Consider the following 14,313-nt stretch of genomic DNA (forward strand, 5'->3'; position numbering starts at 1 on the left):
TCCAGGTCTTGTTTTTGCTGCAAGAATATAATCGATCTGATTTCAGTATTGACCATCTGGAGATGTCCATGTGTAGAGTCATCTCTTGTGTTGTTGGAAGAGAGTGTTTGTTATGACCCAGTGTGTTCTCTTGGCAAAACTGTTAACCTTTGCCCTGCTTCATTTTGTACTCCAAGACAAACTTGCCTGTTACTCCAGGTAGCTCTTGACTTCCTACTGTTGCATTCCAGTCCCCTATAATGAAAAGGAAATCTTTTTTTTTGGTGTTAGTTCTAGAAGGTCTTCTAGGTCTTCATAGTATCATTCCCCTTCAGCTTCTTTGGTGTTAGTGGTTGGGGCATAGACTTAGATTACTGTGATGTTGAGTGGTTTGTGTCTTATCTCATGTGAATGTCAGTCAAAATCGTCTGTGTGTTGCCTGCACCCTCATTCCTTGAGTAGCTTCAAGTGTAATGCTCACCCAACTCCAACCCCTCGGGGCTTCCCTGGTTGTCTGAGAGCCCTCTCAGCTCTCCTGAGCCTGACGGCTGGATTCGGGTCTCCTTCCGTGTTCCCTGCAAGAGAGAGGACCATCTTAGCCATCAGGCTGGGGATGACAAGGGTCGTCCCCAGGCGGGCCCCTCCTCCCCATGCATGTAGCACGCCATTGCTCTCCTCCACCGCTTCCTGCAGTTGACAGAGGAGCTTTCTAGGGCTCTTTTGTGGCTCCTAGTGACTGGGCTCCAGTCCAGCCCACCTGTCCAGCTTCTCCCTTGCTGCCTCCCTCACACTCCTGCTCACCATGCTTGAGTTTCCCCCACGTCTGCATCTGAGCAGTTGTCGAGTCCACTCCTGTCATCCCACCTCCATGCTTTTGTGCTTTTTCTTTTGCCTTGGATTCCCTTCCCCTTCCCCTCTCCCTGGAAACCTCCTGGTCATCCTTCCAAACCCCCAGGGAACTATGTGCTGCTTTTTCTGAGCTCCCACAGGGACCAAGGCCAAGCTGTGATATACAGACTTGATAAGCCCCACTTTGACATATTGAATCCTCCAGGTTGGATCTCCTTGCAGTCCAAGGGACTCTCAAGAGTCTTCTCCAGCACCACAGTTCAAAAGCATCAGTTCTTCAGCGCTCAGCTTTCTTTAGAGTCCAGCTCTCACATCCATACATGACCACTGTAAAAACCATAGCCTTGACTAGACGGACCTTTGTTGGCAAAGTAATGTCTCTGCTTTTTAATATGCTGTCTAGGTTGGTCGTAACTTTTCTTCCAAGGAGCATCTTTTAATTTCATGGCTGCAGTCACCAACTGCAGTGATTTTGGAGTCTCCAAAATAAAGTCTGCCACTGTTTCCACTGTTTCCCCATCCATTTGCCATGAAGTGATGGCACCAGATGCCATGATCTTCGTTTTCTGAATGTTGAGTTTTAAGCCAACTTTTTCACTCCCCTCTTTCACTTTCATCCAAAGGCTCTTTGGTACTTATTTGCTTTTTGCCATAAGGGTGGTGTCATCTGCATATCTGAGGTTATTGATATTTCTCCCAGCTATCTTGATTCCAGCTTGTGCTTCATCTAATCCAGCATTTCTCATGATGTACTCTGCATATAAGTTAAATAAGCAGGGTGACAATATACAGCCTTGATGTACTCCTTTTCCGATTTGGAACCAGTCTATTGTTCCATGTCCAGTTCTAACTGTTGCTTCTTGACCTGCATACAGATTTCTCAGGAGGCAGGTCAGGTGGTCTGGTATTCCCATCACTTTAAGAATTTTCCACAGTTTGTTGTAATCCACATAGTCAAAGGCTTTGGCATAGTCAATAAAGCAGAAGTAGATGTTTTTCTGGAACTCTCTTGCTTTTACGATGATCCAGTAGATGTTGGCAATTTAATCTCTGGTTCCTCTGCCTTTTCTAAAACCAGCTTGAGGGAGGGAGGAGGGAGGAGGGTTCAGGATGGGGAACACATGTATGCCTGTGGCGGATTCCTTTTGATATTTGGCAAAACTAGTGCAATTATGTAAAGTTTAAAAATAAAATTAAAAAAATAAATAAATAAAACCAGCTTGAACATCTGGAAGTTCACGGTTCAAGTACTGCTGAAGCCTGGCTTGGAGAATTTTGAGCATCACTTTGCTAGCATGTGAGATGAGTACAATTGTGCGGTAGTTTGAGCATTCTTTGACATTGCCTCTCTTTGGGATTGGAATGAAGACTGACCTTTTCCAGTCCTGTGGCCACTGCTGAGTTTTCCAAACCTGCTGGTATATTGAGTGCAGCACTTTCACAGCATCACCTTTTAGGATCTGAAATAGCTCAACTGGAATTCCATTACCTTCACTAGCTTTGTTCATAATGATGCTTCCTAAGGCCTGCTTGACTTCGCATTCCAGGATGTCTGGCTCTAAGTGAGTGATCACACCATCATTATCTGGGTCGTGAAGATGTTTTTGTATAGTTCTTCTTTGTATTCTTTACACCTCTTCTTAATATCTTCTGCTTCCGTTAGGTCCATGCCATTTCTGTCCTTTATTGAGCCCATCTTTGCATGAAATGTTGCCTTGGTATCTCTAATTTTCTTGAAGAGATCTCTAGTGTTTCCCATTCTATTGTTTGCCTCTGTTTCTTTGCACTGATCACTGAGGAAGGCTTTCTTATCTCTCCTTGCTATTCTTTGGAACTCTGCATTCAAATGGGAATATTGTTCCTTTTCTCCTTTGCATTTCACTTCTCTTCTTTTCACAGCTATTTGTAAGGCCTCCTCAGACAACCATTTTGCCTTTTTGCATCTCTTTTTCTTGGGGATGGTCTTGATCCCTGCCTCCTGTACAATGTTACGAACCTCCATCTATAGTTCATTAGGTACTCTGTCTATCAGATCTAATCCCATGAATCTATCTGTCACTTCCACTGTATAATTAAAAGAGATTTGATTTAGGTCATGCCTGAATGGTCTAGTGGTTTTCCCTATTTTCTTTAAGTCTGAATTTGGCAATAAGGAGTTCGTGATCTGAGCCACAGTCAGCTCCTGGTCTTGTTTTTGCTGATTGTATAGAGCTCCTCCATCTTGGCTGCAAAGAATATAATCAGTCTGATTTTGATATTGACTATCTGATTATGTCCATGTGTAGAGTCTTCTCTTGTGTTGTTGGAAGAGGGTGTTTGCTATGACCAGTGTGTTCTCTTGGCAAAACTCTGTTAGCCTTTGCCCTGCTTCATTCTGTACTCCAAGGCCAAATTTGCCTGTTACTCCAGGTATCTCTTGACTTCCTACTTTTGCATTCCAGTCCCCTATAATGAAAAGGAGATGCTCTTTTTAGGGATGAGGAAACTAAGTCTCAGAGAAGTTGAGTGATTTGCCCAAGGTCACACAGATAATGAATGCCCAAATCACTAGGTCAGCCCAAGTCTGTGTGGCTCCAGGGTTTGGTGCTCTTAATCGCTGTAACTATCCTGCTTCCCTCATCAGCACATTAAAGCCCTGGAGAGGTCCTGTGGAAGAGGATCCTGTTTTACATTTTCTACTAGCATTCTTCAGGTCTCAGAACTCTTGTTCACCGGTTACCTCCTACCCCTTTGAGGGTCCCTGATGCTCCCAGGTACAATCTTCAGGTCTCCCTGATCTCACCTGACCCCATTATTGTACCAGTGAAGAAGATGAAGGCCATGCAGAGCTCTGCAGTGTATGGTCACATGTATGGGTCAGGCGCCCAGCCAAGGCCAGACGTGAAGAGTGCTGAGAGTTGGCCTCCCTGAGCAGTTCGTGGAAAGGGCAAAAAGTCGATCTCAGAGTGTTGTCCTGAGGAGACCCTACCTCCTATCCAGACACCTGCTGGATACCTAAGGATGGTTGGTGCTGACCCAGAGCCTCTCACTCTCAATGTAACAGGTGTGCCTGCAGAAGACCATAGGATACAATGAGATGTTTCTCTCAGATGAAGATTAGTCATTTTTCAAAGCACAGAGAGATACATGTCTCCATCTAAGGAGATGGGGAACTGTTCACTGGGTCTCCTCATTTCAGAGGTATGTTATCTGGATAAGAGGATGAACTGTTTATCTGTATTTGTCTTTCTGCTGTGCACCCTGGATGATCAATAGAACCTTGCCCTGGAACTGACAATTAAATGTCCAGTTTCAACAGCCCGCAGCCTGATAGATCAGTATTACTTTTTTTTCCTGGTTTTAGAATTTTATTTATTTCTCACTTAATGTGTATAATTCAGTAGTTTGTTATTATATTTACATACTTATCAGCCATCACCACTGTCTAATTCCAGACCATCTTATCACCACAAAAGAAAAATTCCCCAGCATACCACAGCTAAAGATCCCACATGCCGCCATGAAGGTCAAAAATTCTGTGTGCCACAACAGCCAAATAAATAAATACTAAAAAATATAGAATGACATAAAATGCCATTGCCCACATCTTAAATATCCAGTCCATATTCTTGATTTGGTCATACTTGTGATAGCACAGAATAATGGGACAAAGTAGGTGATTACATGGTTAACCCCACTAGGGGATTATAGGAAAAAACATACGGGAGACCCCTGTAGGTTAACGATGACTCAAGAAAGCAGGTTTACTTATCCAGGCTTGATCAGCAACAGGGCCTGCCCCCAAACGAAAAAGCAATGGTGGCATGAGACCCACATCCTGCCCGTGAGCTCAGGGAGTTCATGACCCCTAGGACCTGCTCTCAGCACACATAGAAAACATCAATTTAAAGAAAAGTGATATTTCAAATGGAAGATCCTCATTATATTGTGACGGGAAAAAAGTTTTCCCATCATGCCGTGACAGCCCTGGTTTCCTTTTCCATACTCTCTTCTTTACAGAAAATCACTAAGTGCATCTCATACTCAAGGAAAGGCTGGGGCAGGGAGACTGGAATAAGCTTCGCCCTTATAAAAGAGGAACAACTCCCTAGTTTATTCATCATTTTTGTATAAGGAATAAATTTCTTCATTTATTCCTGTAGTTATTTTTCTAAGATTGATTCGGAGCCCTAGGTATTTATTGAATATTTTATGTTATCATTCACTGCTGTGCTCTTTATTTTGTTGTTCAAGGCGATCTCCATTTGGCCATTGGGAACTTTTTAGGTCGGCTCTCCTTCCCCTTGATGGGCCTCCAGATTTTTGATTCGAGCATTATTTATTGCCTCTGTAAAATCTTTCAGTCTCCTGTGTATTTCCAGTTTCTATGGTCAACTCAGTATTTCCTGCTTCCTTCACTTGAGCCTCTTTCTGACTTTTATTTTTGGGATAAAAAAAAAAAGTCTCTCAAAACTCTTTAATAATCTCTGTGGAAATAACTAGTAGATTGTAGTTGTTTTTTAGTAATTAATGACTGGGATGAAGTTTTTCGCAAATATCTTCCATTTTCCAAAACTAAGATATTTGTGCTTCTGAGGAAAGATGAAGTCTCACAATAACAAACCCATACCTAGATTTTTTTTTTTCCTTTCTGTTTTTTTGGCTGCACCACATGTAGCATGCATGATTTTAGTTCCACAATCAGGGAGTGAACCACCGCCCACAGCAGTGAAAGGGTGGTGTCCTAACCACTGGTCCACCAGGAAAGTTCCACAGACCCGTACCTAGGTTTATGCCTACCTCCCTCCAGTGTAAGTACTGGCTGTCTTGACCATCACACTGAACCCATCCTGGCATAGAAAGGAGTCAGGTGATAATTTTTTTCTTTCAATCTGAAAGGGTACTCTCCATGAGTCTCCTTTCTCAATGGAAGAAAGGGTGTCAGGAATTTAGGTACATGTTCATGTCAGAGAATGTGCTTCTTCAGGTTTGATTCTGCATTAGCCACACAGGAAGATGAAATAATTCTGAAGCTTGAGCTGAACTAGCAAAAAGAGACTGGGATTATAATTTCTATCAATTTAGTGTAATTCACAAAATGACCTTGATGTCTTGGTGTTGAGTCCAAGTAATACTTCAGCCTGACTTTTAATATACTCTTAAGGACTGAAACCAATTTGTTGTTCATATTAATGACTAGAATCAGACACTAAATTTTCAGGATTATGCAGGTATGTGCCTGTAACACCACACATTTATAATAAAAGGAGTAAGGTGAATGTACAGAAATCATTATGTCTTGGGCAGAAATGGTGTATCCATTTGCTTGGCAGTTACTGGAATAGAACTGTTCTCTAGTTCAGGATGTATGAAGTGCTTAATGGAGACAGTAAATTTTTTCCTACTGCAGATGTCAGTGCTCTGTCATTTTGATGAGATGGCCTTCCCTCTTGAAGAAAAGGAATCAATTCTTAAGGAGATATAAATGAATGAATTTCAGAGAACAGAAGTCAGGCTCCAATATATCTTGTGATATTCACTCTTTTTAAAAAATAATCTATCAATAAAAATGTCCAGTTCCAACTTAATAAAATGCACAAGATTTTATACATCAGAGATTCCATGTTTGCATAACTTTTATGTTAAAATAAAAGGCCAGTCTCTTTGATTACTGTTTCTTAATTCTAATCCCCTTCATTCTCTTGTTTCATGACTGCAGAGTATCCAGGTTTTTGTTGTTTTTTTTTTTTTTAACTTGAACTTTATTCAGTTTGCAGCAAGGAACTGCTGAAGTTTGTTTGTTTGGTCGAGTGGCAGGAGGGATCCTGGTTCCCCTTGCAGTGGAAGCTCCGAGCTTCAACCACTGGACCAACCCTGGGATGGTCCCAGGGTGTTTTGGGGGTGCCTGCACTACGTAGCTTTCAGGATCTCACTTCCCTGACCAAGGACTGAACCCAGGCCATGGCAGTGAAAATTCTGGATCCTAACCACTGGATCACCAGGGAACCGCCTTTATTTATTTCTATTTTTAAAGATTTTTTTTTTAACATGGACCATTTTTTTTAAAAGCCTCTTGAATTTGTTACAATACTACTTCTGTTGTTTTTATGTTTTGGATTTTTGGCCTTGAGGCAAGTATGATCTTAGCTCCCTGACCAGGGATCAAACCTGCACCCCTTACATTGGAAGGTGAAGTCTTAACCACTGGCCTGCCAGGGAAATCCCCCTTTTGTTTTTCTTTGATAATTATTAGAGGATTTCCTAATCTTATGAGATATATATATATATAAATTATATTTGCACATTGGTCAGTTTTTAGTTTACTCGCTCCTGTGTAATTCCTGAGTATAATTATTAAACAGTCATTTATAAGAGAATGGCATATGATACAGTTTTATGGGCCAGAAGGAGCAGTAAATCATAATACAACTGTAAATGCATGCTTGCGTGCTTATCGTATAAATACATGTATAAATATAATCTTACTCATGTAATGGAGCGGGCAGTATTATGGAGAAGCCTGTTAAATAATTCAGGGACGAAAAGGAGCCCCAAGTGTGCAATTATGTATCTGAAATAATGCATTTTCCTAGAAATAAACTCAGCCTGGAAACTGGGGAAAACTGTACAAAATGAAACAGCATGTGAGATGGCCATTCAAAATATGTAGGGATTACACGTCCGTATTCAGTGTATAACTGAGTGCCTGTTGGGATCTCATGACCAGTATTAAGACGAGCATCACCTGTGTGCTTCCCAGAGCCTGTCTGTTGGTCCTGTGGGAGAGTCAGTGCTGCTTTAAGTAGGTGCTCCCAGTGATTCTGAGGTGCGGCCAGGGTTAAGCACGTGGCCTTCTGAGTACATCTGTGAGAGCTGAGGCCGACCTCAGAAAGAGGCAGCAGTCTGCTCTACGCAGGCTTGGAAGGGGAACGCAGTGCAGCCCGCATACCCCGCCTGCACTGTTTTTGGGACGTTTATGAAGAGAGAACACGTGTAGACGACAAAGGACAAACTCACAGCTTGGTCTCCATGTAGGACCTGTTTTTTCCTGAATCTCTTCTGAGACAAAGGAGTGGAGAGACTGGCCTTTTCACCTTTTCAAGTCGGGCTTTGAAAGTTTGGCTTGTGGGTGTGGTGGAAAGCGGGGGAGGAGCTGTGCTGACGCCACCCAAGGCCTAATCTCAAGATGCTGATGTCATTCCTCAACTTTTTTTTTTTTAAACTTTATGGCCAAACCTCACGGCATGCGGGATCCCAGTTCCCCGACCAGAACCCATACCCCCTGCATTGGAAGCATGGAATCTTAACCACTGGACCGTCAGGGAAGCCCCGCTCAACACAATATTGATGAGAAAAGAACTTGGAGCAGGAGGAAGAAGAGGAGCATCTCAGGTAAATATATATACAGGAGACCTGGGTTTGATCCCTGGGTCAGGAAGGTGCCCTGGAGAAGGAAATGGCAACCCACTCCAGTATTCTTGCCTGGGAAATCCCATGGACAGAGGAGCCTGGCAGGCTACAGTCAGTGGGGTAGCAAGAGTTGGACTAAACCATCGTCACCAGCTGAATACCCTGTCCTGGTTTAGAAGCTGTGTCCCCTTTTCCTCCTGAAATGCCATGGATTGAGAATGTCCAAATTATTAATTCTCTCCTGATTTCTTGCCTAGTGAGGTTGTTTTCAACCTGATTTTTTTCCCTTTTATTCTTGTGATAGTCATGGCCAACTCTTTAAAATACTCTTTTGTCCCAGAACCTTTTCTCCTTTGTCTGAATCCAGCCTACTTATAGAGGATGAAGAATTACCACCATGAGTTTGTAAGTTTCAAGTATTAGAAATGTTCCCTTAGTGAGACATCAACAAGGGAATGTACTGCTATCCAAGATCCCCGCTGAGTTGGGTTTAGGTGTTTGGATTTTAGGTAAGTGGGAGAAAATGTAGTGATTATATCTGGATACATTTTTCACTTGGAACAGGATTGAGAAAATGCACATATAACTGACTTACTGTACACCTGAAAATAATACATCGTTAATCAACTGTATATACTCCAATATAAAATAAAAAGTTTAAAAAAAGAAAATGCACATATAAACAGGATGACCTTAATAATCTTGAATCCCTCATAATGTTCTAAAAAAGTCAGAGAGTCTATTTTCTATAATTAGGAAAGTCTTGCTATTTAAATGTACTATTAGGAACACAGAAAGAAATGGATGAAATGGGAAGAAGAAATGGAAAGTTTGTATGGATTGAAATTTGCAAAAAAGTGACATTTTCATGATTGTTTCAGGTTAAGATTTTATTTATTTTTGCCAAAAACGCCCAGGCAGTGATACTGTGTCATTCCTTGTGCTTTAGTCGTCTGCTATCCATTTATCCTCTGACTTCTTATCTTTACTGGTTCAGATGCTTTCTTTGAGATTCCAGCACTTGAGAAGTTTGTGTTTTTTCCATTTTATCTTTAATAAGGGTCTTAGAAATACTCTGTGAAGGGGGTGCATAAACCATTTCAGTTAATGTAGAAATTCCATTTCTTTTTCTTTCTTTTTTTTTTTTTGAGCAGACGTTTTGTTTTTATTATACATCAAAATGCTGTTGATGTTTAGTTGCCAAATTGTGTCTGACTCTTTTGTAACCCCATGGACTGCAGCCCGCCAGGCTCCCCTGTCCATGGGATTTCCCAGGCAAGGATACTGGAGTGGGTTGCCATTTCCTTCTCCATCCATTTCTTTTTAATTTAGTTTGCCTGTCATTGGTTCTGAAATATGAACTATGTTGAGTTAGAGGCACTTAGAGTTGAGTCCAGCCTTTGGTTTGAGGAAAGGTTAATAGCCTCTGTGGGTGCCACCCACATTCCCCATTGTTCTCACAGCTGTGGTGGCTGACTCTGAGACCGAAGGGCTTAGGAAAACAGGGAAGGAGATGTAGGAGCTCATTTTTTCCTGACTCTGTCACATGACAAAGGATGGGACGCTGTGGCCTTTCTGCATTTCAAGGGCCACCTGCCTCAGAGCGTGAACAGGTGAAAGGGCAGAGCTGATGCTTCAAAGATGCACAGGTGTGATTTCTCTGCATAATATGGCCAGAGAAAGAAACCCAGAAATGGAGGAGGAAGAGGAGGAAGTGGCAGGTTTTCAGGTAAAGTCTGGGATCCACATCAGAGGCTGGGTCCCCCTTACTGAAATCCCATGTACTTAGAAATTGTGAACATTTACTTCTGACCTCTGGGTGGTGCTGACAAACTTAGTTTTTAATACATTTTTTTTTTAGTAATACCCCAGGTTAGCTCTTTAAGATATTCCTCTCATATCCCATCGCCTTCTCTCCATTTTCTCCATCCAAGGTCTCTTCAGAGCATGAGGAATTCCTGCCATGAATTACCAGTGTGCAAATGTTGAAAATGTTCCCTTTTTGTCAGGTCACCTTGGGGATGTGTTGATACAAGATTCCCACTGGTTGTGAGGGTGGGTCCTGGCATATCAGTGAAGAAGAAGAATACGCAATGTCTAGGTCCTGTCTGGATGTAGCACCAGTCTGTGTAGACAAGGATAATGAAAGTGCAGCAGTAAAGCTGTTGCTATGTGGCTTGCTGCTGCTAAGTGGCTTCAGTCATGTCTGACTCTGTGCGACCCCATAGACGGCAGCCCACCAGGCTCCCCCATCCCTGGGATTCTCCAGGCAAGAACACTGGAGTGGGTTGCCATTTCCTTCTCCAATGCATGAAAGGGAAAAGTGAAAGTGAAGTCGCTCAGTCGTGTCCGACTCTTAGCGACCCCACGGACTGTAGCCCACCAGGCTCCTCCGTCCATGGGATTTTCCAGGCAAGAGTACTGGAGTGGGGTGCCATTACCTTCTCCGCTATATGGCTTAGAATAACTCAAAGTTCTGAAAGAGAGAGCTCTCAGTTGCCTCAAGGCAAGACTTCCTATTTAAAATACACCCAAGTACAGGACATGACAGTTATATATGGTTTTAAATGTGTTTAACCTGCTCTCGTGATTAATTGTATTAATTTTTTTCCGAAACTGCGTAGCATGTGGGATCTTAATTCCCCAACTAGGGATTGAACCCACACCCGCTGCATTGGAAGGCAGAGGATTAACCACTGGACCTCTTGGGATATCCTAGATTAATGTTTTTTTTTTTGCCGTCGTCATTATTTTTTGTCAAAACTATCCCAGCAGTGATGATGAGTGTATTGGTCAGCTGATACCAATTTGTCCCATTACAGCTAACGTTAATTTTATTCATTTGATTCAGGGGCTGTCTGCCCAGGTTCCTCAACTGAAAAGCTAATAATTTCCCCATCATCGTTAATAGGGTTTTGGAGGGATTTACTGAGAGATGGGTGTTAAAACCCACCACATTTCAAGTGAATACTCCCCCTGACTGCTTCATTTTCCTTTACTTGTAGATGGCTTTGAAAAGTGGAGGCTCTTACCTTTGTTCAGGCTTTTGTAAGTAAATGTTCTATAAATTTGCAATTTTATTCCACAGTCATGTACAAGAATTCATTTTATTACAGTTTGTATCTCCAGGACAAGAAAACAGGAGTCCTATAGGACTCTTAAAATGCTTAAAATTCAGGTACCTTAAAATGCTGCAATCAGCACAGGTGAGAAGTAAAATCATTTTAAGGAAATAGGGGTTTGTTGATGCAAAAAAGAATCTTCAGGATGTTTCATCTTGTCCTCATGTCTTGAGTTGATCTGGCTCTTTCACTCTTGATCAGTGATCATTCTAGATATTTAAAATGAAATGAGATGTTGCCCACATCTTAAAATCAGATATCTATTCCTTTAAAAAAAAAAAAAAACTTTTTTATTTTGTATTGGGATATAGCCAGTTAACAATGCTGTGATGATTTCAGGTGACAGCAAAGGGACTCAGACACGTATAAACATGTATACATGGTTTTGATTGAATAGTACTCGGAAGTAGAGTTAAGGAACTGCAAATTAGAAATGCTTCCTAAGTGTTTTAAAGGGGCTGTCAGGAAATACTATTTGATGAAATAATTTTTTATAACTTAAAGTGACCTATCTTCTCTACTGAACACTGTAGTAGATTGGAAATTGTAGAATCTCGGGGATGACTCATGTTCCTTTTTTTAATAAACAGGTCTTGCTGTCTCTAAGCTGAACCTCGTCACCTTTTTTGAGCAAAGAAAGGAGCCCTGGGATGTTAAGAAAAGGAGACAACAGTCATGCACCCAGGTGGGTAGGGATGAATAACGCAGATTGCGCAGGGATGGTGTCTGAGGCGAAGGAGAAACTGAGGCCTTAAAATGTGGTTTGGGCGGCTCTGCTTCACGGGGGATTCCTTCGAGAAGTCCAGGCCTCTGTGTCCCGCTGTCACAGAGGTCCCTCTCCTGCTCCACTCCCCATGCTCCTAAATCCTCTAAGGGTTTCCTTTTGCTCCGATGATCTCCATGGCAATCGGAGTGAGAACCAGAGGCTTCCCCACGCCCAGCAGGGATGTTCTAGCTCTTCCTCCATTGCTTTTGGGGGCCTGGGAAAACCTGTGCGTTTACAGAGTTCCTTTATGGGGTTTGTGTGAGTTTCTCCTCCCTTGTCTCCTAGAGACACCTGCACATCCGCTGACGCCGGGAACATGAGATAGACTGACTGTCCCCCATTCATGTCTGTGCGGAGCAGGCCTCCCCAGGGCCCAGACCCTCTACTAGGTCTCAGGAATGAACCTGGAGCCTCCCAGTGTATACCCAGCCTCGTGATAGAATAACCTGGGCCACTTCATTGAGATATCATTGATCTGAGTTCTGCCAAAGATGAATTGACAGAAGCTCTGAGGGTAGTTCTAAAAAATACACAGATGATCCCAGTGGGGAATCAAAGATGAAAATGACTTTGAACGTTGCTTATCAGAATTTCCCATCTATAGCAATCACTTATGGATCTCATTAAAAAACCGATACTAGGGCCCCACACTCAGAGGTTATGACTCTCCAAATCTGGGATGAAGGTCATTAATTTGCAATTTGAATGACCACTGAAGTTGCTTACCCCAGACTTCATTTCTGGCAGGATTAATTAAAGAAATCAAGAACAGCGCCTGAGTGCCTTACACACAACCACCCTATCTGAACACAAATACTGCTGTTGCCAGTGAAGACCACCACCACCTTCTGAAAAGATGACATTCTCTTCTCACCATCTGCCAGTTGAGCAGGACCTGGGGAAAGCAGCGGAGTCTGAGCAAGCCTGTTGTGGGGGACAAGAAGTATTCATTCTCTAAAGGAATGTTTCATGAGGATCTACTGCATGCTCACAGGTATGTGTTTAAGACACTGCTAAGATCCACATATTATGAGAGCTGATTGTTGTAATCTGCTGGGGACTACATATTCAGTGTTGGGGACTGGGTATTCTGTGTTCATCTTTCCCAGGAGGATTTAGAGGTCAGCCTTGCCTTCATGGAAGTAGAGATTATCTTTATTTCTTCTCTTTCATTATCATGGATAATAAAGATAAAATCTACCCACCAAATTTCAAGTCCTTTCCTCTCCTTCCCTTCGGCTTCCCTGGTGGCTCAGTCAGTAAAGAATCCACCTGCAGTGTGGGAGACCTGGATTCGATCCCTGTGTTGGGAAGATCCCTTGGAGAAGGGAAAGGCTACCCACTCCAGTATTCTGGCCTGGAGAATTCCATGGATTTATAGTCCATGGGGTTGCAAAGAGTTGGACACGACTGAGCAACTTTCACTTTCACTTTTCCTCTCTTTAATCTGAGTCTGAGCATCAAAAATTATAAATGGCAGATCCAGTCACAAAGGTAACAGAGTTTCCAGAACTGTATCAGAACTCTGGTCTCTGAGCTGCTCTGAGAAGGATGACCAAGGAATGGGGGTGGAGTCATGGCAGGACACTTTTTCCTTTCATGGTCGTTTAAGTGATCGTTTTATTTATTTATTTTTTTAGTTCTCCCAGTTTATTGCTACCAACCCGTCACCCTCCACCCTCATGCACACATGCTCAGTCATGTAACCCCATGGACTGCAGCCACCCAGGCTCCTCTGTCCATGGACTTTTCCAGGCAAGAATACTGGAGTGGGTTACCATTTCCTTCTCCATAAGTGATCATTTTAAACGGAATGTGAATTGGTGTTTCCTGTTAGGCTCTGCAAGTCTGATTTTGGAAGAGGGACTATATTCTGGATGGAAACTCTGGAGCAGCAGAGCTGTGCCCACAATGTTAAGCCTCAGTGAGAAGCAGGAATCTGGGGCATCAGATGGGCTGCTCCGGAGTTGGGACTGATCCTGGGTGAGCAGCGCCCCTGATTCCAGTCTGCTCTTGGGGCAGATGCATTGTTAGAGGTACCAGATTCAAGTCACCGTGAGTTTCACCTGCATTCCCTGTGTGTGCCTGTGTGGAGAAGAAAAGGCAAACAAGGGAAAGGGTGTCAAAAACCCTTGGTAGGATGACACCAGGAGCGTGGGGGGCCGGGAGCAGTGGGAAGAGACTGCACTGAGAGTCCTCAGCCCTGGT

The 14,313-nt window shown here is 42.8% G+C and overlaps 1 long non-coding RNA gene across 1 annotated transcript; it reads left to right on the forward strand.

The window, feature by feature from the left end:
- The first annotated feature begins 8,070 nt into the window (after window positions 1-8,070).
- LOC138984743 (uncharacterized) lies at window positions 8,071-13,047 on the forward strand. Its single transcript, XR_011462024.1, has 3 exons — window positions 8,071-8,199; window positions 11,930-12,024; window positions 12,853-13,047. It is a non-coding gene; the product is annotated as an uncharacterized lncRNA (long non-coding RNA).
- The last annotated feature ends 1,266 nt before the right edge of the window (window positions 13,048-14,313 follow it).

The sequence above is a fragment of the Bos mutus genome, chromosome 22, assembly GCF_027580195.1.
Source record: "Bos mutus isolate GX-2022 chromosome 22, NWIPB_WYAK_1.1, whole genome shotgun sequence".
NCBI lineage: Eukaryota > Metazoa > Chordata > Mammalia > Artiodactyla > Bovidae > Bos > Bos mutus.